The sequence below is a fragment of the Pteropus vampyrus genome, unplaced genomic scaffold (assembly GCF_000151845.1).
Source record: "Pteropus vampyrus isolate Shadow unplaced genomic scaffold, Pvam_2.0 Scaffold39, whole genome shotgun sequence".
Taxonomy (NCBI): Eukaryota; Metazoa; Chordata; class Mammalia; order Chiroptera; family Pteropodidae; genus Pteropus; species Pteropus vampyrus.
In genome coordinates this window covers 10,390,230-10,415,948 of record NW_011888820.1, presented here as the reverse complement: position 1 = coordinate 10,415,948, position 25,719 = coordinate 10,390,230, and the positions used below count along the sequence as shown (strand labels likewise).

The following is a 25,719-nucleotide window of genomic DNA, read 5'->3' as shown; positions in this document are numbered from 1 at the left end:
TGCTTTTTTGGCATTCTCTAGCCAGGCAACCAAAGTGTTGTACTTGAACCTAATGGAGTCTGTTATGGTCTCCTTAGTAACTAGGAGTTCCCCCTCGGTGATTACTGAAAGGATAGGAAGGCTTTATAGCTTGCAGATAAATTCCTATTACCTTGCTCTTTTCCTCCTTCTCCTGCATGGTGGACAGAGGGAGGAAATCATGTATTTGTGCAATATTTTGAAAAGGAAATATCTATCTGTATCACATTGCTGAATAGCTTGTATTATACCAAGTCAATGGGAATTAGAACTAATCAGGGGACTATTTATAAAAGAGTTTCAACACAGAATTGCCAGCGCTGTTTAAAATTTCTTGGTCTTTCCACATACTTTGAATCATGGCCTCAGATTCTAAGGCTGGGCTTTGTCAGTTATTGCCATGAGAAATAGGGCCAGGCACATGACATCTCCAGTCCCTAGATCTCATTTCATGGAGCTGGTGGCGATTAAATGGCATTGTACATAAATGACAGTACCCAGTACTATGTTTGCAGATATATGTTTCTGTTTTTGTCATTATTATTCCTCGAAACTCATCAGGTAAATTCTCAACCCTGCACCAAAATACTAAAGTATCTTTTCCAAAGATACTTTATACTTTTTATACTTTACAGAAAATAAGATTTGTAGTCTATTGAAAGCAAGCAATCTGTCTTCTTCTCCCTCTTCCTCCTAAATTAAGTTATCTGCATGATTGCATTGATCTCCTCTTCATTTCGTATGGGTAGATTAAACTTAATGTTCTGAAAAGAGACATGCAAATAGCCTTGATCCAATCTCCTGCCAGGGCTGGCCCAGTGCCTGGGCAAAGTAAGTGGCTGCCTATGTGGAATGATGTGAGAAACACTCTAAGGCCCTACCTCTTACTTCCTGTGGCACCTCGGTCTTCGGCCTACCAGCACATGGTTTCTTCCCACTTTGTCCGAAACCTACCGCATTCGGCCCACTTTCATTCATTTAGAGAACGTGTAGAATAAAAATGGGTTTTATCTCCAGAGGGCCACTGATAGTGCTACTAATAACATACAAAACAAAACAAAACAACAAAACAAAATAAAACAAACAAACAAAAAACAAAACAAAAATAACTTGGTTTGAATACAGAAGACACAGGCAGATTTCTCCTTTCATTTCTCTTCTAGTAGCCCATTAGTAATATTGAAACTGATGAAACTGATGGTAGCATTTGAATAAAACTTGGCTTAAAAAAAATCAATTTTGTGTTTCTTGTTTTATATTTATACTACCCTCAGATGAATGTTTTAAATGTCCAGGGATGGCTAACATATTGTGCCATGTGTATTCTTCCTTCTCCATGACAGATCTTTGATTTGGGGATTCTTTCACCCTGGGTTGCATACCTGGCTTCACAATCTTTAACCTACACTCCCAGCAGCCACTGTTCATTGATGAAACCTAATTACCATCTATGTTAGTGTCTCTATTTTGTAGGTGAGACAGCGGAGGTCCCAGAGAGTTTGAGTAAAACTAGTCATGGTTTCTTAGTTAGTAAGTAGATAATTGATTTGAACAAAGGTCTTTTGATTCCAAATGCTTAGTTTTGTTTTCAATGGTAACATGAGGCTTCACTAATACATAGCACCATTAATTTGTTAATTTACTTAAAGGTACTCTTTGATATTTGAGTTTGAGTTGCTCTAATTAGTAGAAATAGAAAGACGATATAACAGACTTGGATTTAAAAGAGTACCATTGAAGCGTGATGGCGAGGCATTTATAGCAGGGGTTGCTATGATATCTTTAGAGAACCTTGGAAATAAAGGAAAGACTTGATGAATCCAGCTAAGGGCTACCTGTGCCAGGTGTTCTGAGCCCTCTTAATGTCTCTCTTCAGAGGATCCTGAAAATTATGACCATTCTAATCAGCTGAGTCATCTGAATGACAAAGAGTAGATCATATGAAACTTTCTTACAAAATGCCTTGAATGGCAGACAAAAAAATTCAAAATATAGCTTTGTCTTATTTCATTTAATGAAGTCATAGGGGAACTAGTTGATACACAAACTCTCAGGCCTCATCGTATCTTTGACCGAGAGCTAGGCTGCCCTGTGACCACTGTTCATATTTAATGGCCAAGAGAAGTCAGATTTTAAAAATTACAGCTGATATTTTTCAGTTCTTTGTAGTATCTCTCCCTTATAAGTAGATTATTTTATGTTACAATATGTTATAGGGATACAATTTAATTCTGTTCCTCCCACCCAGAAGGTTTGGATTTTCTAATAAAAATAAGACAAAATCCCAGTGATTAAACAAACATCTTGACTCACTACAAGGGAAGAGTTTACTAGTAGTTGGAGTCAAGGCTCGGTTCTTTCCCTCTATGAGGTAATTAATTATTAGAGATAGAGGTGGAGTTTGCCAGTATATGTTCTAGTTTCCAGAAATGCTTGTGTAAGTGTTTATGTAAGAGAAGTTACAAATTAATGCAAGATAAAGAGATAAACTTTACCTTGGAGTGAATTCCAATGATAAGGTAGAACTTTCTAACAATAGAATTGTCCAAAAGTTTGAATTTCTGCCCTAAAAGACAATAAGTTGCCCTTCCTTGCATATGGTATACAGACTATTACTGGGAAAAATCCAGGGAAGCTAACACTTACTGACCATCTATACTGTGATAGGCATAGTTCTGAGAACTCTATATGTACTAGCTCATTTCATTTTTGTAGCAAACTAATGATGTAGGACTATTATTAATCCCATTTTTTTAGATGCAAATACTGAAGCACAGAGAGCTTTAAGTAACTTTCCCCAAATCAATTAGTGACTCAATTTAAATACGAGCAGTCCGGCACCAGACTGTGCCTTCCATCACCGTGCTGTACTTGCACATACCTCATCCCACCCAGCGTCCTACATTGTGGGGAGTTTGAATAAGATGACAGTTCTTCCTCTATAAATCCATTTCTTAAGGCAAGAAGTATCTCACTTCTAATCATGAAGTTTTTGAGCAGTACAAATTAGGAAAGCAAAACAAAAATCATTAAATCTCAGATGACCCAGAATTGGGTGCAATCTTTGAAAACCAGATTGTCCAACTTTAGCATTTTCGAGATGCAAAAGTGGAAGCAGAGAAAAATGACATGATTTGCCCAAAGTCACAGCTAATAAAACTGCAGAAGCAGGATTCAAAGCCAGGTTTTCTGACTCTCTAGTTCAGTGTTCTTTTTTTCTTTTTTTTTCTACTATATCATGTTGCTCCTTGGCCATCAGAGCTGAAGTTCAGTGGAATAAATACATGATTGGAAACTGGAGCAGTAGCTCAGATCCCTGAGGGCTAAAGTCCCAATGTTAAAAACAACAGTTATTTAGGCAGGCAGCCTTTCTTTAAAGTCATCCTCACACAGAGAACCAAGGAGGACTGGCCTCGGGTCATTCTATATAGTACATATCTGGGTTATATTTGAAAGAATGAAGAGGTTTTAGGTAATTGAGATCCTGCTAAATTCAAAGAAGTAAGCTGGATCAATGTCTACCAGCCAACCTGCCTTCGGATAGCACTAGAGTATCTGTACTCAGTCAAATATGCCATTTCGGAGATTAAGGGCTACTGCTAGTATGCACTTTTTGTGTGTGTGTGAGTGTAACCCTGCCCCCTCATTCTTATCCATAAACATTAATCAGGCTTACAATCGAGAAAGAAAGGAGCTACAGTGCAATAAATAAGTTTTTATGTTACTGGCTAAGCATGGCAAAAAAGAAACCCAAGCGTTCAATATCAAGGTCTTCTGAAAAGAAAAATAGTAAGTGCCTGCTAAAGCCAAATCTACTTTTTTGTCTTACAGTCTCAAAGCACACCCTGAGAACAGAGAGAAGTGCATTGTCACACCTAACAGAGCCTGGTACGAAGCTGTTTTCCAGTCCAGTCCTCCCTGGGGGATAGAGAGAGCCCAAAGGGCCAAAGCTGTATATGAAGCAATTTCAGTTTCTCAGCCCCACCTCAACAAGTGTTGGCATCATTGGCAAACAGCCACAAGAAGTGACGTGGGCAGAAGAAAGCAAAAAACAGAAACCAGAGAGGACGGAATATACAGGTGTTGAGAAAGAATTCCCATACCTGACTTGTAAAAGTGTTGCTAAGCTCCTCTAATATGATTATAAAAAACGAGGAGCTTTTTCTCTACAAAAACTTTGTAATTGGTTAGATATTTGGTTTTGGTTTTTGTTGTTGTTGTTGTTTTGTGCCCATCAATCCTTTTGAACTTGACTGAGGCTGCCTTCTGGGAGGAGATTGGCAGCTATTGGCTATCTGTGACTTATCTTGAATCATAAAGCAAAGGCACATGTTTGAGAATGGGAAAATTGTGACTCTGAAGCACCACAGTGCTTAAATCGCTTTGAAGGGTTTTCTAGTAGTAAAGAAAATCTAAGTTAATCTTCCTGGTAAATATTGCTCTCCTTCAGAAACTCTGCTTTGCCCTGAAAACCAGGAAATTAAAGGGGATACAGGCTCAGTGAGCATAAAGAGCTGGCCTTAAAACAACTCAACAAATGATAAGGAAATATAAGTAAAGAAAAGGAAAATTATCATAAGAGAAATGATTCTCATTTAGCATCGGATGGCTTTGGACAGCATACAAGAGAAATTAGAGAAAGCAAAGTGGAAAGTTTTCTGTGATATGTATTATTTTTCCCATGAAATACAATGTTTATAAAAACCGCTGCTTTCTTAATGCAGAGTTGAAACAATTTTACAGCAGGAATTTATAAGTTTAAAGTGAAATAGATCTGATTTCACATAAAGAAGTATGGTGTTAAAAGTAAGAGAGCGAAGGTACAGGTGAATGTTTTGTAAACTGCTGAGAGGAATGCTATTAGTTAATATTGTTACTGCTATTATGATGTTAGGATCTTTATTCTTTACAAGCAGAACTTCTGAGACAGTGGTTCTTGGCAATGAATTGTTGAGCACAGGGCTTTAGAGTAATATCTGTTAGTTAAATATAAGCTGCAATTAAATGAGTAATTTGTCAATCCTTTTTCAGTTGCTTTAATCTGGTATACGTCTGGAAACAAAAGTAGTTTCATAAGAGGCAAGAATCTCAAATCAAGAAATTTAAAGTTTCTAATTAGGTTCATCGCAAGCAATGTTTGACAGTTAATTCGGCTAAGGAGGGTGAAATGCATTTGAAGAAACCACCAGAAATTAAAGCATCAAACTTGACTTCTAGCTCAAGATGTGATTTGCCTTTTTGACTCTTACTTGAAAGGGAAGATTCACTTGAATACTAAACTAATTGGGCAATATAAATTCAAGTGGATAGAAAAAGTTAATAAAGCAGGTGGTGGGAAGTCACAACTATTTAGTACTACCAAGCCACAGAAGCAGTGCTGTGTAGTCTGCATATGCTGAGACCAACTACTTTTATCCAGAAGCTCAATGATATTTAACGGTTCAGTTGTTATTGCTACCCTAAAAATTCCCTTTTCTTGCTTTTCCTCTTCTCAATTCCTTCTCAGCTATCATTGTAATAAAGAGCAAATTGTATTGTAAAAAAAGACTAAGAGGAGACAGCAAATGCCTCTGAAACTGTGTCTTAGCCTTCAGTTGGATTAACCAAGTTTTTCAAGATGATGTAAGTACAAAGCAAAGAAAAAAGTTGATGTTCAAATAGATTACAAACATACAGTCTTCACTACTATAAATATAATCTAGTGATCAAAACTGAATTACCTTAAAGATTATTTGTCCAAGAGCTACAAGGCCAGGTCACTTCGGGGGGTCTAATTGCAAAGGCATTTGGTAACCCCTCCACAATTTTGTTCTCATTCATGCTTTCTTATCAATGTGTGCTGATGATGCATGTGTGACATTATATCTCCATTACATAATAGTCACGGGGATGTTAAGTATAGCATACGAAATATAGTAGATAACATTGTAATAACTGTCAGGTGGGTACTAGACTTATTGGAGGGAACCATTTCATAAGTTATATAAATATCTGCTATGCTGTACACCTAAAACTAATATAATATTGAATGTCAACTGTAATCGGAAAAAAATTTTAATTTAAAAAAAAAGGTTTATAGTGTAAGTTGCCCCAGTGGTCAAGAATGGAATTACAGGAAAGCTCTAAGGGAGAGACTAAGCTAATGATTGTCAGATTGTAAGATTTTAGTTAAGAAACACAAGGGGTGATTTTGTTACAATATTAGAAACCTGATTATCTTGTCATCAAATGGCCACAGGTTACAACGTCACCAATACTAAATAAAAAGTACATCATAAACCTTTAAAGATGATGCTAGAAATAGCAGTGGTTTACCACACCTGCAAACTTCTGCACTAAAAGTTGTCAGCCCAGTTCCGCGGAGGCAGCTTAGCACTTGGGGAAATGGTCTGAACATTAAGCAGTTTCATTCTTCATATACTTCAATACTCAACATTCCAGCTGTAACTTTAGTTAAATTCTTCATATACTTCAATACTCAACATTCCAGCTGTAACTTTAGTTAAATTTTTTGTCTTGTCCTTCTCACTATTTAGAGAAGCTGCTTCATTCATGCCATGAAGCCACATTTCGTAGGTGGAGAGACAAGGATATTTGGATTTATATATCATTATTTTCAATAGTCCTTAGAACAAAAATTTAATTTCTGAATCTGATACTGCATGTGAGTTGGGATATGTGCATGCAAGATGAGGTTGCAAAGGTATAACCCAATAAAAGAAGCATTTGTCACTTGTAAATAGCATGCAAAGAGTCAGGGAGGAAAAGGTGTGGTGATGATGTGAATTTTTGCTATGTAGATATTAGCAAGTTTCAGATTGCATATTTTAACAAGTTTAGACAAATGTCCTTGCTACAAAACAAGTCATTAAATTCGAATTGTAACTTGGTTTTGTCAGACTCAGGAATCTGTCTCTTACTTCACTTTCTAGCAAGGTGCTTTCTTTAATTCCCTTAAGAAAGCTAGCAGTAAAAAGATAACACATAAATCTGAACTCCTAAACAGGAATCTTTAGATTGCAAAGTCCTGTCTGGTAGACCTTTAAGCCTGTTCCCATCAACACACCCTTGGTCTCTAAGATATGCAAGGATAACTGGTGGGGAGGGAAACATACCCTACTGGGCTTAAAGCCACTTGGCTCATCTCTCGCTAGTGACTTGTGGTGTCATAGCTTCCCAGAGTCTGAGATTATAAGATTTAGGAATAATCAGATGAGTTATTCATCAGGAATAGGTTGAAGATATCCCAAGTTTGACAAATGATGAGTTACCTGTTCTGGTCTTGACCCAGAAAATCCATAGGAGCCATATTTGATACATTCTGCTTTGCACTCAAACTTTTAGGGAATCGTTAGTAATAGTGGAAAAAGCATTCGCCTGACAGGAGGTCACTCAGATCTGGAAATGTCAGGTCACCAGAAATACATCCTTGGGACACCCTAGACTGAATCTGATCCTGCCCCCAAAATAAGAATGAGGCTGACTAAAGCCATTTAAGCTTCTGTGAAACTAAAGCTCAGAAGACGTGTGTGTGACAAATACTTTTCGACAGTCTAAAAGAATGAAGAGATGAAGAAGAAGCTCCCTAATTTTGCCCAAGTATCAGGTGTTAAAGTCAAAACTGACTTGTACTTTTCCCAATTTCAATTCTATGGTGACCTATCTAAACTGACAATATCAATTACCTAGTCACAAATGTACTGCACTTGGCTTTTCAATCAGAAGACATTTTTTTTCCTTTTTAATGATGATAAAATATATATCATGAAATTTACCATCATAAACATTTCTAAGTGTTAAGTATGTGTACTTTGATGTGTGACCAATCTCTAGAATTTTTTTTTATCTTGGATAACTGAGACTTTCTACCCATTAAATAACAACTTACCATTTCTCCTCCTTTTAGCCCCTGGAAAACACTCTGTTTCTATAAATCTGACTACTCTGGTACCTCATATAAGTAGAATCAAACAGTATTAGTCTTTTTTTTATTGGCTTTTTCACTTAGCAGAATGTCCTCTAGGTTCATTCAATGGTTAGCATGTGTCAGAATTTCCTTCCTTTTTAAGGCTCAGTAATATTCCATTGTATGTATGTATCACATCTTGTTTGTCCATTCATCCATTCTTGGACACATGGGCTGCTTCTACCTCCTGGCTATTGTGCGGAAGACATTTCCTAAAATAGCAATCATAGTAGTACAACAATTGCAATACTTGCCTTTCCTAGATGAACTGAAACTTTTCATCTTTTAATTTCAAGTTACATTTTCATTTCCAGAAAGGTTTACTTTTCATTTTTATTGTCAGCCAAGTATATTGGTTCCAAATTGGGAAAACATTTAGAAGCTTTCTCATATCTTATTAAATAATTTTAGTAAGATAATTTCTATCGCAGACTTCTAAATCAGGCATTCTTTTTATGTCTAGTATAGGGTCTTCCTTCTTTTCTATAAAGCAAAGGTCTACTGTCGATAGGAAATGCAAAACCCTACTGGCAGACAAACAGGCTTGAGGGCATCAAGCAGACATAGCTCAAGAATGCAATAGCCTAAGAAATAGGTAAATTTTGATAGCTATCCAGTGGTTGTTAGAAAAAGAAACACATAGGAGATTATTATCAGACAAGTGAATTCAGTGATGAACCTCTCTCTCTCCTTCATCTGCCCTTTTTAAAACAGGCCTGTTAAGGCTTCCCCTCCTGTTCCATAGTTTGACATCTGCACATTGGATCCAACTGAAAAGCTTTTTAAAAAATACATCAGCTCGAGCTTCTCTCCAGTCCTGCTCAATCAGAATTTGAGAGAGTTTGGGTGTGGGACTGGTAATCAGCTTTTAAGCTTTCTGGTTGGTTCTGATGTGCACATCTGCAAAGGTAGACTAGAGGAGTATCTATAGAGAAGAGCTAGGTGCTGGCCACAAAAGCAGTATGAGAGTCCCGTGGACACATGTTTATTTCTATACAGGAGGGCACTTAGGTAGGCATGAGTGTGAGTTGGGGAAGTGCAGACAGCAGCAACTCCAGAAGTTGCAGATGGGGAGGTTTCTGTGACGGTCTGTCAAGAAAATATGTCTGCATTTTTAACACAGATGGCCAATTTCAGCTGCAGAAAGAAAAGACTTAGTGGGAGCAAAGGAATCTTAGGTTTTGGGAATTATGTTATGGTATGGCAATACAGTTAAAGAATTTGTGGAATACTAGGGTGGCTCCATAGTGTAGGGGTTAGCATGTCTGCTTTACACGCAGAAGGTCCTGGGTTTGCGTCCCAGGTGGAGCCATGGACCATACCCCAGGTGCACCAGGCCCCCTGAGTGCGCCTGGTGTGCCAGGCCCTGGGTGCAGGCCGCATGTGGGAGGCCGATGCTCCACCTTCAGAGATCCAGTTCTTAAGGGGAAATGGCAACATTCATAGGTCAGGGGTGGAAGTGTGGGGCGGGGGAAGAATTAAAGAGGGGAAAAAAAAGAATTTGTGGAATACTCTCTTTCTTAGGGTAAATATGAAGAAATAGTAATCAAAGTGCCAAACTGCACCAGGCCATTCAAAACTCCAGCACTCCCCCATCTCTTACTTGGAGAAGAACATCTCAGTCCTTCTGAACCTTATTTCCCACCCACAACTCCCTAGGAACTCTGCAGGTCACAATAGCTAGGGAAAATTCCCATACCTGTTTTCACACTCATTGCATTGTTCAAAGTTATTTTAATGACTTCATAAGCTTCAAAGAAATCTAGTAGGAAAATTCTAAGTACTGTTCCCAACTCTGTCAACAACATAGTAATCTGAGGCAAGTGCCTTGATGTTCCTTTTCTCTAATGAAAAATGGAATTTTTGAAAGCACCTCAGGGTTTACATATGAATGAATTAACTCACCCTGATTAAATGCTTTGAGCCTCAAATGTTCAAAGTAACCTAGGTGGAGAACAGAGACAATGAAAAGAATACTTCAAGGAAATCTCCTTTTTAAAGCTTTTTTAAGCTTATTACTTAAAAAGTAATAAGATGTTTTTTAAAAAGTAACTCACACTTTTTAAATATTTTAAATCCCTTCATAATCCCTGTGTGCACTTAACACACACAGCAGAAAATAAAAATAAATGTCATTTTTGTGGCATAAAATATCTCAAAGGTCTTTGCTGTCTAGGCTAATTTTTGTCCATTACAGGGGGGAAATTTTTATGGAACCTCGAAGTACTACAAGGTATTCTAATATATGAAAAGGAAAACACTTAAGTCATCGGAAAAGGTTTAGTATGGAGTATAATTACTAGTCAGTGTTTGATCATTTGTATTGCTTCTGGGTTTTTTTTTTCTATCTAAAACTGGAGTCACTGTGCATATTTTCAACAAGAGAAAATATGTTTAATTGGTTCTCTATTCTTTTGTCAATCTCTTTATTTTTCAATGGGATTGTTATTACTATCTTCTATGTTAGAGTAAATGGGAAAAAAATCTGTAAATTTGTTAAGGAATTATACTAAAGTGGTATTTCTGTCAACCTGGGGGAGCCAAATGAGTATATCAACAAGGGTTGAACGTTTCTACTGGACTGATCCCAACTTTCCAAGCACATAATCTACTGAAAAACTTTTTAGTCTAAAACTTTTGAGGACATGTTTTTCTGACCAGGTTAAACATTCCAAAGCAGATAAAATTTTAAGAGAGAATCCAGCTCATTAGAGAGAGAGCTGGTTTTCTGAGATTCTTAATAATTTAGTTAAGCTCAACAAACGTTATCTATGGTGTGCCAGCCTCTGAGCCAAATGCTGGGAATACAAAGATAAAGAATAATCCCTTCCTTTTGGAAGCCGTTGTCTTGTGACAAGTGTTTTAAGGCACAGTATGTATAGGGTCCTCTGGGAGCACAAAGGAGGGGCCTTTAGCACTGCCTAGAGGGTCAAAGACTTTCTAGAAGAGATAATGCCTGAGCTGAATCTTGAAACATGAATAGAACTTAGATAGTTTAGGAAGAAAGGGGTACAGGAATAAGGCCATTTTAGTATGCACAAGACTGAAGTTCATAAACATAGTCTATGTTGGAAACCTCATGAGGTCAAGTTCAAGACATTGAGACAAAAAGCAGGAGGGATAAAGGCTGGATCATGGATGATCTTTTACATAGTTCTAAGAACTTTGGGCTTTATCTTGCAGAGAATGGAAGGATTTTAGGCTTGAACAAATACATGCTATAGGTAGACTACCCTGATAGTATGAGGTGGGTAGAATTTTAAGAAAGAAAGTTGGATACAGAGATTTCAGTTTGAAAAGGATTCCAATGGTTCAAACGAATTGGGTAGTAGTAAGAAGACAAAAATATGTAGTAAGTAAAACTGAATTTGAGCAATTGGCTTGTGTTTGTGGGGTGGTGAGTGGGGCACAGTGGTGAAAAAAAGTATTAAATTTGTAAATGCAGTGATTTTAAAACTTTTATGTATGATTTCTAAACTTTAATGTCTTTGAGAATTACCTAGTGAGTGTTAAAAATGCCAATCCAGATTGTTAAGATGACAGATTTGATTGATTTGGAAAGACATCCTTTTTACTCAAGTCATATGGTAATACAGAAACATATACTACAGACCTAAAAACATACAAAAAAAGCTCCAAGGCAGGAAAGTAAAATATCTGAATATTAAAAATGCAATGAGAACTCAAAGCAAGTCCACAATCTTTAATAAGAGTAGAAATGAAACAGCCTGCAAGGGTATTATGAGAAGATAGAAACCTTAGAGTGGGAGCTACAATGGTCAGTTGGAATAGGAGTCAAACCTCTCTAGCCTGTGCATAGTAAGGGACTGAGATAGGGCTGTCCTTCTCCTGCACGTAACCTCGAGTTGGGAAGAGAATTTTCAGTTGAGAAAAATGGCTAAAGACACATCACCCACCAACTCAGAGGTATTGCAAGAATGCAGAAAATGGGTGACAAAGAAGACACCCTGGATAAATTTGAATCTCAAATCCATGTCATGTATGGTGTGTGGTTCTGATTCACATTTATCTTATACAGAAACTATGAGCTAAAAATTATTAAAAAATGGTTTATATGATGAAACATGAAGGCTTCTAGGAGAGGTACGCTTGGAACTGAGTCTTAGGAGCTTCCAAGGAAACAATCCCCAGTGAAGACAAGCTCATAGACTAAAGTTACAGAAGCACAAAAGTTGACACTGCATTGAGAGCGGATGTATCAGCATACATAGCAAACAGAAGAACTCATATCAATAAAAGGAATCTGAAAGGGTTTTTAAAGTTCAAAAATAACTTTGAAAATCAGATGACAAGAATAAGGCATTATGGATAAAAAAACAAGTATGAAAAATTAAAAAGAATCAAGGAAACATTTTTTTTGTTGTTTATTGGGGTAACATTGGTGAATATAATTATATAATTTTCAGGTGTACATTTCAGGTGTACATAATTTGACATCTATATATTCTATTGTGTGACTACCACCCAGAGTCCAGTTTCCTTCAGCTACCATATATTTGACCCCCTTTACCCTATCTACTTCGTCCCTCCTCCCCAACCCCTTACCCTCTGGTAACCACTAGTCCATGGTGAACATTGTCCATGTCCCTGAGTCTCTATTTGTTTGTCCTGTTCATTTGTCGCTTTTAGGTTTATATTCATTTGTTGCTTTTAGGTTTATATTCCACATATAAGTGATATCATGTGATTTTCAACTTTTTCTGTCTGGTTGTCACAAATGGCAGTATTTCAATTCATCTCTTCTTATGGCTGAGTAATATTCCATTGTATATATGTACCACAGCTTCTTTAGCCAATCATCTATCGTAGGATACTTCGGTAGTGCTGCTATGACCATCGGTGCGCAATTATCTTTTTGGATATGGGTTTTCGAGTCTTTGGGGTAAATATCCAGTACAGGGATTGCTGGATCATATGGTAGACCAATTCTTAGTTTTTTGAGGAACCTCCATACTGTTTTCCATAGTGGCTGTACCAATTTGCAGTCTCACCAGCAGTGTACGAGGGTTCCTTTTTCTCTGCATCCTCTCCAACATTTGCTATTACTTGTTCTGTTGATTATAGCTATTCTAACAGGTGTGAGATAGTATCTCATTGTGGTTTTGATTTACATTTTCCTAAGAGCTAGTGATGTTGAGCAACTTTTCATATATTTGTTGGCCATTTGTATATCTTCTAGGGAGAAATGTCTGTTCAGGTTCTCTACCCAATTTTTGACTGGATCGTTTGTTTTTTTCTTGTTATTGAGTCATACGAGTTCTTTGCATATTTTGGATATTAGGCTCTAATCAGAGGCTCAAGTAAACATTTGAAAATAAAAACTATAATCATTGAAAAATATATGCGCTAAACTGTAGAATAGAGATAGTAGTCAAGAGACTTAGGACATTGGTAGACAATCTGGGAGAAATCATGAGAACCTAGAGAAATGAAGAGATGGAAAATGTGGAAGAACACTGAAGAGGCGTAGAGTAGGAGGAGAATCTCCAATGTAAGTCTAACATGTTTTCCAGAAAGAAAGAAGAGAGAATGAAGGAGGGGCAATATTTGAGGTAAAAACAGTGGAAAAATTTCCAGAATAAAGGACAACGTAATTCCTCAGTCTTAAAAATTACACTGAGTTCTAGCAAGAAAAGTTTAAAATGAGCACCTTGGTTCTTACTCCTAGAGAGTCTAATTCACCAAATAGTCATTACCATGAGTATTTACAACCATCACTATCTTGTGGCACACCTATAACCCATTCTTGGAACATACAGTACTCTGGCACTCCAGTTGGTAAATGGTAAGATAGAGCAATGGTTAGATAAACATATGGGCTCAAGGTAAGTCATTCTTAAACAGGAGCTTTGTGGTCATATTCAAATGCTGACAGGAAGGATCTAGTTGAGGTGTGTGTGTGGGTGAATGGGGGTTTAAATATACAAGAAAGAAAGAAATAGTTGATGTTCTAAGATTCTTGAGATAATGGGAGAGAATTGGATCCAAAGCTAGGTGAGGGTTGGCTCAGAAGTAGGTACATCTGTATCTATGGAGGTAGGAAGGTGAAGGGTCCTGTCTGATAACATTTCTAGAATAAGTCTTTGCTCTAAATGATAGAGGTATCAGCATCAAGGCACTCCCTATCATAACCTCTGCTCAGGATTTCTATGTGTAAGCCACTGAGACCAATTTAAATACAGAAAGAATTTACTGCTGAGAAACTTAGAGAATCAGGCTGGGAAACAGGCTGGACACAAGGGAATGCAATGCAGTAGCCAGGACAATAGACCCACCCTAGGACAGAACTAGTCTCAAGTCACAAGCAGCCCAGCTGCACTGTGACACTGGGTGCTGGACGCTTCCCACAGCTCCTATTACCCTTGCCTCTGCTGCTTTGGAAACTGGAATTTGCTGCTGCCCCAAGGGATTCTCCATACATCTCTTGAGCATCTCCAATTCTCAATTCACAGTCCAGGGAATGAACATTTGACCGGTCTTTCACTCTGGCTGCAAGGGAGGCTAGAAAGTGATCTGGCTTGCTTGGTTTATATGGTGGGCTCTGCTTCTCTTAAAGACCTGTGTAATAGAGAATTCCCCCATCATAGGTAAGGAGTTTGTAATTCTGGGCAGCTAAAATTGTCCACCAAGATTGCTGCTGCCTCCCATGGAGCACCTTTGTGGGAATTAGTAAAAGATGCCCCATGTAGGTAAATGGAACTTTGTGCATGAGCTTCTGGAGTACTTTTGAAACAATTTTAAGTACCCTTTCCTCCAGGTGGATCCTTTCCTGAGTCAAAAGGTTCAGCTAGGGAAGCAGAATGTAGCTGGATATTAGTTCCCATTTGCCCCTCAGATGAGTGTTCTTGTTCACCGTATAAGCTACCCAACTATATGCAATGTTCCTGATGGCTCTGCACCTGCCAAAGATAAGGAGGTTAAATGTAATCATGAACTACATGCACAGAAGTGGCAGATTTGGGCGGCAGCTCTGATCTCAAAGGCTGTCACCCATAAGGCCTTTATTTTACAACTGGTTATAAAGTCATAAACTATTGGTTCACAGTCAATTGGCAGATCTTATCAGAAGAGGCAGATAAACTCCCTTTTTTTCGTTTGTTATTGCTGTTTTCCAGGTCCTGATCTGAGTAAAGTATGATAAATTCAAGTGATCTTATTTTGACTCAAGATTTGAAGGGTCTTATTGGGATTTTCTGAGTCCCGTCTTGAGAGATTCTTCTTCACGAGGAATTTTTCTTAGCCTAGAAAATTCTTAGTCATCATTTTTGATTCAGTCTAGGAAACAGAACAGGTTTTAGGAAAATGTATTACTGAGAAGTTGAAGATTCCTTTCCTCTCCCTTCACACTTTGTATCTCTCCCTACCTCTTGTGGGTCTGTGTGTCTTTAACCCAAGTCAGGTATAAATGAATCATTTAGTGACATTTTGACTTTCACAACTTGTAGAAGCCTAAGGCCAAAAAGGATGAATCTCTAATGATAGAATTTAGGTACTAGTAGGTAGTAGAGAAAAATTCTCTCGGGGACAAAGAAATCATCAGCACATCTCAGGAAAGCCAGCTTTTCTATATTCTGGGATTGCTGAGGCTGCCTACCTATCTTCCAGAAATTCTCTAGAACAGAAATGATCCAGGGCTGGCTGGACCTAGATCAGAGTGTGCCCCTGGCAATGGGCCAGATGCAGTCAGCAACCAGCCCTGTGGGTTAAGGGCTATGGCTGCTGGGCTGGGAGTGCCATAGTGGTGAAACTGTAGGTGAAAATTATGGCTATATTATGAGGGCTCATTACAACAATCTATATTTATTAATTTCAACTAAATTTAAGATAACAGGTAGATAAATATTAACGTTTATACAGAAGCTTTTATCTCAGGGTAGTTGGTACATTGCTCCTATTGTATGTTGTGTCTTCCATGTAAGATATATATAACTAGAGTTATTCTAATTTAAAAAATAGATACTGCCTTCCTTCCCAGAATGAACTAAGTGTCTCTGAAGTAATAATGAGAGTTGACACTTATTCAGTGTTTTTTCTATGTCCGGTACGGTTCTAAGCACTTTACTTATATGTATTAACTCATAAGAGCCTCATAAGAATTCTACATGGTAGCGACTCTTATTAGCATCCTCATTTTGCAGTTGATGAGACTGAGGCACAGAAGATTGGCCAAGGTGAGTGGCAGAGTTTAGGTTAGAGGTCATGCCTATTAAATGCAGAGATGGGTTTTCATCTCAGAATGTTGGCTCCAGGTCTGGGCTTTTAATTGCTGTGCCATATTGGGTCCAAGAAGGAAAGCAACCCAGGCTTTCCAAGAAGAGAAAATGAAGGCTAGAGGGAGTAAGTTCAGATATTGTACAGCCAAATGGCATGAAGTAAATGTGGGCCCAGAAAAGTATGAAAATGGAATCAGACTGAGGGAACTAAGGAAGTTGGACAGTGGCTGAATTCTTCTATAGTCCATCTGCTGTGACATTGTCATGACCCTCAGAATGAAGAGACTGAAAGTGTGTGACCACGTTGAAGGTTTACTACGGGACAATTCCAGGAGGACACAGGAATGTTTCCTAGACCCTAACCACAGGAAAGAACCAGGTTCATGCTCAGGAGCAGCAAAGACAAGAAAAGAGCAGTCACTCAATAGTTTGGCCATCAAATATGTAGAAAAAGAAAATCAACTCAAAATAGAAAAGAACAAAAGAAAATTATTCTTTTACAGTGGAGTTATTAAAGGAAGACTAATTACAGTGGATATATGTTTTCTTCCTAAGTTCAAATCCCTGAGTTCTGTTCCAGTCAGGTTAAAAATAAGATACAATCGAAAAGGTCAGATCTCCTTAAGTTCTTGTTACATCCTATGATTTGATCCTCCAGTGATGCTGTTAGAGATGTCAGCCTCAGGTCTTAATGAACCTCACAGTAGAAGCTCCAAAATTTCTAGATGAGAGGATCTGGGGCCAATAATCCAGATGGAAGGGTGTGGCCAGGGCACTGGTATAGGCCTGCTCTTGCATAGAAAGCACACTGTTTAAGGTTAGTTCATGTTTTTATTATAGGTGGCTTGGGCTATGAGGGAGCCACCCTTTGCTGCTACCACTGATATGCATACTGCAAAAGGAATGTCTTTAGTCTCTCAACCACTTCCTTCAAACCTTCTCAAACATAGTCAGCACGTATGTGTTAATGCATGTTGCCTGAAGACAAATCCTGTTTCACATTTCCTGACCAGACATTCCAAATCTTCTTGCTGCAGCAGATAGCTTGTTCACTTGAACGCTTAATGGGCCTTTTCTTCATTTTCTTTCAAAAACACAAACCACATTGTCCAGAAGAAGAGAATTCTTGGCATATAACCAAAATGAACAAGATTTATTTACTGAAACACCTACTCATTCCCATTAGAATCCCACTCCTGTCTGAATCTCAACTTCTAATGGAAAAATAAAGGGGCAGGGGAGCAACTGAGGAGTTAGGAACAAGCAGGCCCGCAAAAGAAACAAACTCTTAAACACCAATCAAACTTGAATTTAAAAATGTGAAGGATGTTAAATTTCCTTTCACAAAGGTTATACCAACTTACAATCTCACAAGGTTTTTAATAGTGCTTACCTCTGAACGTATCCTGCTTTTTAAATCAAACTTTTACATTTTGCCAACCAGAAAGGTGCAAAATGACATCTTACTTATAGTTATTTTAATCTAATTACGAAGAAAGTCAGACATCTTATCTATTTATATTTTATGTCCATTATTATACTAGGTTTAAATATTTGTTTGAAATTGCCATTTTCCCTTAATCTCATTTCACTAATATTGTTCTATAGCTTTTAAAAATAGTGGGAGGTTTTGTGAGAAATACCATCAGTAGCAAAAATGTAACTGAGTAGTCTCTACATAAATTTCAAGTGAAGCAGCTCATCGAAAGATGAGTTCATAATAGAGGAAAATGTGAAGAATAATTATGACTTCATCAGATGTGCCAGGAGGTATAAATCTCCTAAACAGAGAAAGCCTGTGTGAAAAAAAGCATAGAATTATGAAAATATGGATCAATAAATGAGTGGCAAAATTACAAAGTAGAAAAAGATAAAAGCCAAAACATAGCAAGGGATTTGATTATGCAAATTCTTAAAGACCACACTAAGTAAATTTATTCTGTAGAAAATAATGGGTCATATCTATATTCAGTGGATGGGCATTTGGAAATAACACTGGACCAGTGTGGGTAAATTTTGGGTGAGGGAACTTAAATATAGGACCAATGTAATAATCAAGTTGAGAAATGATAAAGGCCTGCACGGAGCCGGGCTGTGGAATGTTCTGTGGGAAAAATATTAATTATACTTTTTTCAAGACAGAATTGACAGGGTATGGGAACCAACTAGACCTAGAAATGGGGATGAGGGAGGAGTCATTGCCGCTCCCCCACCTTTTTTTTTTTTTTCTTTGTTGATTAGGTGGATGGAAACATCTTTAACTGAACTAGGGAACAAAAAGAAAAATCAGATATTTTTTAGGGGGGACAGGGGTATGTGAGGTGAGAAGCTGTGTAAAATAAGTCCAATTTTACTTTAAGTTACCTATAGGGGAAGAGTCAGTTTGTTTAATGTATTCATTCATTCAATAAATATTATTGAATGATTACTTGTCCAGGTCCTGTTCTAGGTTCTGGAGATACTGATGTAGGAAAGACAAAGTCTTGACCTTTACAGAGGTTTTATTTTAGTGAAAGTAGCTAGAATAATAATTTCAGAGGCACAAGAAGTATATTTTACTTCCTAGGTACATCGAGGTCCATGGAAGTCTTTAATACAGTTAATATGGATAGCACATATATGTCCCTCTTTACTTAGCATAATTTTTGTATATTAAAATGTTATGAAGATTTACAGTTTTCTTTTATGACATACTGTAGTTTCTGTTTATCCATTTGAATTCAAGGTTTTGCTCAGCAGTGACACTCTTATTTATTACAAAGTCACATAGGAAACTGGGAAATACATTATAACAGTTTGTTTGGTTACATAGTCTTCAGAAAACTCAGTGATTAAACATAACCTCCCTAAGCCTCTGTTTCCTTATTTGCTAACTAAGGAGGTTGTGTAAATGATCTCAGATGCCACCTCCCTGGGCTAAGTCAAGTCTATCCAGTGTGGTCTCCTTGTCCTGTCACTTCAACTCTCTTTTCAATATCATTCTCAGTTTTCTTCCATCATCTTGCTGTGTCTAACTCCCCCCTCCCCCTGCCATTGTTTCCCTTGATTCTTGTTCCTCCGGGACCAGCACTAGTGCTGCTGAGTTCTGTGGGAGAAAACCTCACAATCTTGCATTTTAATGATACCATGTAGTCTTGCTTTCCAGTCTCAACTGAGTTCCCAAAATGACCTCGCAATTCTTCTGAGCCTCTCTTTCAGCTTGCTCTTATTTTCGACAGTGGCCAGGTCAGGCCCTCATTACTACTCACCAGTCTCCTAAACTAATTAATTTCCTCTCACCCTCCATGGATAACCTTGCTCATCTACTACACAGAGGGAAAAAACAAAAAAACAAAAACTCACTTGGGTAAACAACTCACACAGGAGCCTCCTCGAACTCAGGCCCCAAAGTCCTCATGGTTTCTTGCCTTGGCCTCCATCCTTTCATCCTCACCTTGCATCACAGTGGAAGAGGAGCCCTCCACCTGCATGTGGCTTAATTCTCCTTGTTGCCCTTACACACTGTGGATCGCATCTCTTCCTGCCTTCACAAGGACTTTTCCCTTCTCAACATCCCTTCTCCTGTATCTTCAAAATGTCCCTGTCTAGGTTCATTCTGAACAGCTGTAAATATGCATAAGACTTTTGTTTCTTAAAAACAAATAACAAATGAACCACCTTATTCATCCCACATATCTACCACCTTCTATTTTCTTTCAAAACCGAACTTCTTGGAAGAGTTGCCACTGTCGCTATTTCTACTTGTCATCTCCCACTCACCCTTCAGCTCTCTCCAGAATGGCTCCAGTCTCCACGACTGATCCGAAGGTGGCAAGTAAATGAAAATATGTTTAACCAATTGAATAAAATTCCAGGTAACTTTCAGGTTTTAACTAATTTGTAAGATTCTAAGTTTTTTCCATATGAAGCATATGATATTGGTCTTCCTTGGGGAAAACTTACATTAGGTAAGTCATCCTAAATACTTGACTACAATCTTTTGATCTAAAGCATTTCTCCTCTCAGAACTGATTATTTAATAGAATTTGGAGGGGAAAAGAACTGCTCTCCTTTAATAGACCAGAATTTGACTGAAAAATGATTCCGTTCCATACCTAATATTTTGGAGATGGAATTAAACTATGGATGGCTGAATTAGCTTTCAACCTCAAGCATTCCCTCCCCAGTAGAAGTCACTGCCTGTCATAGATATGCCTATGGCACTCTATGGGGCACTCTTATTTTTGACATTATTTTTCACTAAAAAAAAAACAAGGATAAAATATGTAGGTAAATAGGAAGAGCTTTCCAGTCATATATACAATGACATAGGTCTGCTTATGTAGCGGGACACTGACTGCAATTTTTCTTATGGTCTGCATGTGAACATCATACATCCTTGAGGAATAACATACTGGACACACCAAGAACTCCTACACATGTCACATAGTGTCTTTGGATAATAACAACTATTTCTTAAAATGAAAACTCCATCTTTCCTGCTTTGCTTGGACAGCGGTATTCATTTGTTTTATTCCAAATGTGGCCTTTTCAAGTCAGTCCAGCTCCCTCTTATTATCTTGGATTTATTTATCTTTCACACTTGACCCTTCTTAAGAATGGAGGAAAGCAGTGGAATCTTGCGGTCTTCAAAGAACCACAAAGAGAAGGGTGGCACCCTTTGGCTTAAAAATAATAAACAAATAACAAAAGCCAATACCCTGTGAAATGATGGCACAAGGCCTTATGTGGCCACAAATCTTATTTCCTCCTGTCTTCCCCGGGCTACTTGGTATTTCAGGGGCACTTGCTGATGGTATCAGCTGCCAGAATATTGCTGGCACCACATGGTACAAAACAACAAAGGGCACTGTTGGCCAAGCAGCCCGGCAGGCTGCCACCATGAATGCACAAAGAGCAGCCACACCATTCACATCCTGCTGTGTCCCCAAAACATCTCACTTGTCTGTCACACAACCTTTCCTTCCCAACCTTTGTCTCTGTGAGAGGGAAACCCAGTCTAGCACTGGGTGTAAAAGATCCACTGGATCACTCGGAGTGATCTGGGGAGGCACAGATACTCTCACAAGGCAGGGTGAGCATTCCAAAGAAAACCTGCTTAAATTAAATCACACTCTTAATCTGGCCGGGACTAGGACTTCATTATATTCAAGGCGCAGATTGTTTGTTTTTGACATTTTGCTTTGTAGCCTGTCAAATCCGTTCCCGAAAACTGTTTGATTCATCACAATATCTTTTAATTAAGTTGTCTCTAAACCCCCACTACTCCATTAAAAAGTTCAAGCTACTTCGAAAATGAGACTTTGGGGCACACAGGGATAAAATGATTATACTAGTGGCTTCGGGTATAAAATTTCACTGTTAGAAATATAATCACTGCCCACTGCAGGATCTGTCAAAGTACATATTCAATTACTAATAGCCCACCAGAGTTTTCTTAGGAATAGGATGCCAAAGAACAGGGCAGGGAGAAAGATACAGCATGGGGATGTACAGGCAAAGAAGTATAAACTGGGGAACTCTTAAAAAAGAGATTATGTTGTTTATTTCAAATTCTTAAAAAATAGGGCTAGGTCCAACAGAAAATTAAAATTCATAAAAATAGCCAGTCTATGTAACGTCTGTAACCCTGGGATGCGCACTTTTCTAATGTACTAATGATAAAGGAGATGAAAACAGTCATGCCAGAATATGATTATGCATTTGTACATGCTATTTTTTCCCCTTCTTACATCACATAGAATGTCACCAAACCCAGTGGCATAAAGAAAAGAAGAAAGAAAGAAATCGCCCACACAAAGCTTGCAGCCCTTGGGGTGGCATCTGATAGTGTACTTCCTGTTATTCACTGGGCCCTAGACATGTACGTACCCTTGGCTAAGTCAAGAGATATTATTTGCATAATTCTGTGTAAATCATAATAAAATCATTGGGGAAAAAAATGTAAGACACCAAAAATTGAAAGAATCTTTCTTGGCAGAACCACCATCCAAGAAATTGAGGCGATAAAGCAGAGAGAATGTACTGTCACAGATGCCATAAAACTCAGATTCCTTGTGTATGGGAAGCATGTCCAGGAAAAGCTGCTCCTACAGGCCCAGTACAGTGGGTGTAATATATGACAGCTTGTTTCTATTTTCAGCCCTTGTGACTCTTCCCTCATCTGGAGGATAAGGGGATTAGCCAGGTTGCACTGAAGCTCTCACACTCACAGCTCCGAGTTTCAAAATTCTAGGATAATCTCCTGAGACGATCTGTAGAGTTAAAATCTGTTGCCTGCTTCTAGACCAGTTAGCTTGCAAATGCATAGCATTCACTACATTTTAAAATTTGAATGAATCGTCAATATTTAAAAATTAAAATATATTACAGAAAATTATGGAAACAGAACTGGGTACATCATTTTGGGAATCCATTGCAAAATGAAAATGCAGACACTGTTCAAAAATTATTAAGAATTTCATGACAGTGACAGCAGAGCATTAAAGCAAATATGGGCCCTTCTAAGTGCAGGCCTGCCGTGACTGCATGGGTTGCATGCCCACGAAGCCAGCATCAGCCGAAAATTAAGAGGGGCTGCCAAGCAGGCCCATGTTTCTCAGATAACAATCAATGAGAGCTGAGTGGCGGCTGCTCCTTCAGAATGAAGCATGGTAGTCTACAGCCATGCCACCCTGAACATACCTGATCTCGTCTGCTCTCTGAAGCTAAGCAGGGTTGGGCCTGATTAGTACTTGGATAGGAGACTACCTAGGAATACTAGGTGCTGTAGGCATTTAAAAAAATAAAATAAAAAATAAAAAATAAATAAAATGAAGCATGGTCACCACAGCCTCCTTCACTCCCTTTACTTCCTACACTGAGGCCACATGTCAGTCAACATTCATCATTGCACTTGCTCAATTGATTTTTTTTTTTCACCCTGAATTCACTGAGCTTATTTATACCACCTGCCTGACCCCTATAGAAATATGAATTTGTGCCCTCTGATCCCAAAGTTAAAACTGCCCATCTGAAGACATGTTTATTGATCACCCATTGGAGGCACCGACCTGCTATAAGGCTTTTACTGATCATTGAGAGTGGTAGTCGCCCACCCATAGGTTGGAGAACTCTTTTTGTTCTAAGACAAGTGCAATCAAGGAAGGAGGGTGAGCATATGTTAAAGCAGCTCAGCATGACCCACAGAGGCTTCCCTCTTCCATGACTGCAATGTGCTTTCCTCCTCCGGGGGAATTACACTGAATAATGCAAGACTGGAAGATGGACGAAGCCTCTTTCACTCTAGGATTCGAAAAAAGTCTGTCATTTTATGAAAACTTGAAAAATTCTGTGCTAAAAACTAAAACAAAACACAAAATTGGCAAACACAAATGCTCATTTAGAAAAGCAGTCTCTTAAGTCAACACCCATGCGAAGTGTTGAATATCATTCATTCCCTTTGACCCTATCTGATGTGCTCTGATGAAGCTTTCTCCTAAAGATAAGACTTGGCGCTCTTTGACAATTTGGAGGATAAATCTGAAGGGCTTAGGTCTTCCTGAATGGTAATATATTCCAAAATCATGTACTTTGTTCTCCTGAGCTTCAAAATTTACCATCAGTTTGAAGTTCATTATAGACTCTACTGTAGCTGTTCTGTACTCTGAAATGGATTGGCCTGCTAAGAGCACCTAAACGCTGAAAGAATATCTTTCTGTTGATAGTTCCTTTTCCTTTTGTTTGACCTCGTTGCAATTCCTGCAATTTCCATTTTCTGGACCATTTCCAGGCCGGATCTTGTTTCTATACAAGATCTGTTCTATACAAAGCCTGAAAAGGTTCAATGGTCAGGGTTCTGGCTGACTCATTCTGCCAGATTTTTCCCGTTTTGTCAGTATTCTTTATTTCATTTCCTAGCTGTCGCTGTTGCCAGCACTTTTGCACTCATCTAACTTAAGCACCCACGTGGTAACTATTGGTAAGGGCTTTATACATGAGTAAATAAAACCGTAATGCATTTATCCTTTAAGTGACCAATATGATGAAATACACTGTTTTTTAATGCTTTTAATAACATTTTCTCTTTCATTATTATTGCCCTTAAGCAAGATAATTATGAATACTTTATGTTCGGTCACAATAGCTCCTTTTAAAAAAAGTGCTTGAAGAAGAGCATTAATTTCCTCGAGCCTGTCGCAGCTCAAGACAAGCGAAATAATTTAACAAAATATATATTTTAGCATGTCTCCAGTTTTGTGTTTATCTTTATTTGGTTTTACTGCAATTTATGCTTACTGTTATAGGCATGTAAATTGCAATTATTCCTACATAATTGTTTGGAAAGTCCTTAAGAAAAGAGACTATGAATTTGGAAAGTCCTTAAGAAAAGAGACTCCTTCCTTGATTGCACTTGTGTTTTTTCCTTGCAGTTTCATCTCTACTACACCATGCAGGGTACTCTGTAGCCTGTTACTCAACAGATACTGGAAATGAATGAGATAATTTGATAACTGTAATACTTAAACCACTCAACCTCAAATTTTCTTCCTCTTCTTCTTTTTCTCTCCTCAACCCTCAACATTTAACTTCTTACCCAGTTATTTGAGAATTTCAAGTTGTAGGACTCCATGTAATATTGCTTTCGAAAACAATGGCTCTATTTTCTGCTTGTGGTTACCACACCTATTCAAGCAAAGGTGGGGCACTCTGGCTTCAGGTCTCCATGACCGGAATTGGCCTTCGCTAATGCTCAACCACCTTTACCCTTTTTCCACATCAATCTACCTGCCATCCTCTGGCCTCTCAAACTAAAATCTCTGCCTTCGCCCTTAGATTTTGTCTCAGCCTCCTTAGGTGAGTCTGCCAAAATGGCTCACGATTGTTAAGCATCGATTAAATGTCATGGACTGTCTCAAGAAATTTATGTATTTTATTCAAAATAATAAGCTTCACAAAAGCTTATGAAGTAGGTGCAAATATTATCATATTTCATTGATTCTCTGACACTTTTATTTCACATTTCTGAAATAGTAATGCGATTTAAAATGGAGTATTGGCAACACTTAGAAAAACCTTATTGGCATATAAACTGATGGTGTATGCATATTAAAATCCATGAAATCTTAGATTTGATGAAATATAATGTTCCCATTCAATTGACAAGGAATCACAAGCTCAGAGAAGTTAAGCTAATGCCATGAGACCATACAGTCTTATTCCAGAGCTCAATTTCTTGACCTCTACCTTGCAACTTGGGAAAGTGATCCTCGTTACTTTTCTTTTTTCCATAGTTTCCTTTTCATCATCATATTTAAATGTACCATTTCAATGATTATTTTCATTTTGTGATTTAAAAACAAACATGGATTCATTGTAAAAGTCTTTAAAGCAGAAAATTTAAAGAAGAAATGTAAATCAACTTGCATTTTACTAAGATTCTACTGTTGCCAACATTTTGGTATATTTCTTCCTGGCTTTTTTCCCTTGTACACGTTCGCATATATTTATAGCATTGGTAAC

At 38.0% G+C, this 25,719-nt stretch overlaps 1 protein-coding gene and 1 pseudogene across 1 annotated transcript in view; one reads left to right on the top strand and one right to left on the bottom strand.

Moving 5' to 3' along the window:
• The window catches only part of CCDC192 (coiled-coil domain containing 192), a 191,114-nt gene that overhangs the window by 69,754 nt on the left and 95,641 nt on the right, over positions 1–25,719 (bottom strand). The gene's annotated exons all lie outside the window — the stretch shown is intronic.
• LOC111738542 lies at positions 22,875–22,993 on the top strand (annotated as a pseudogene).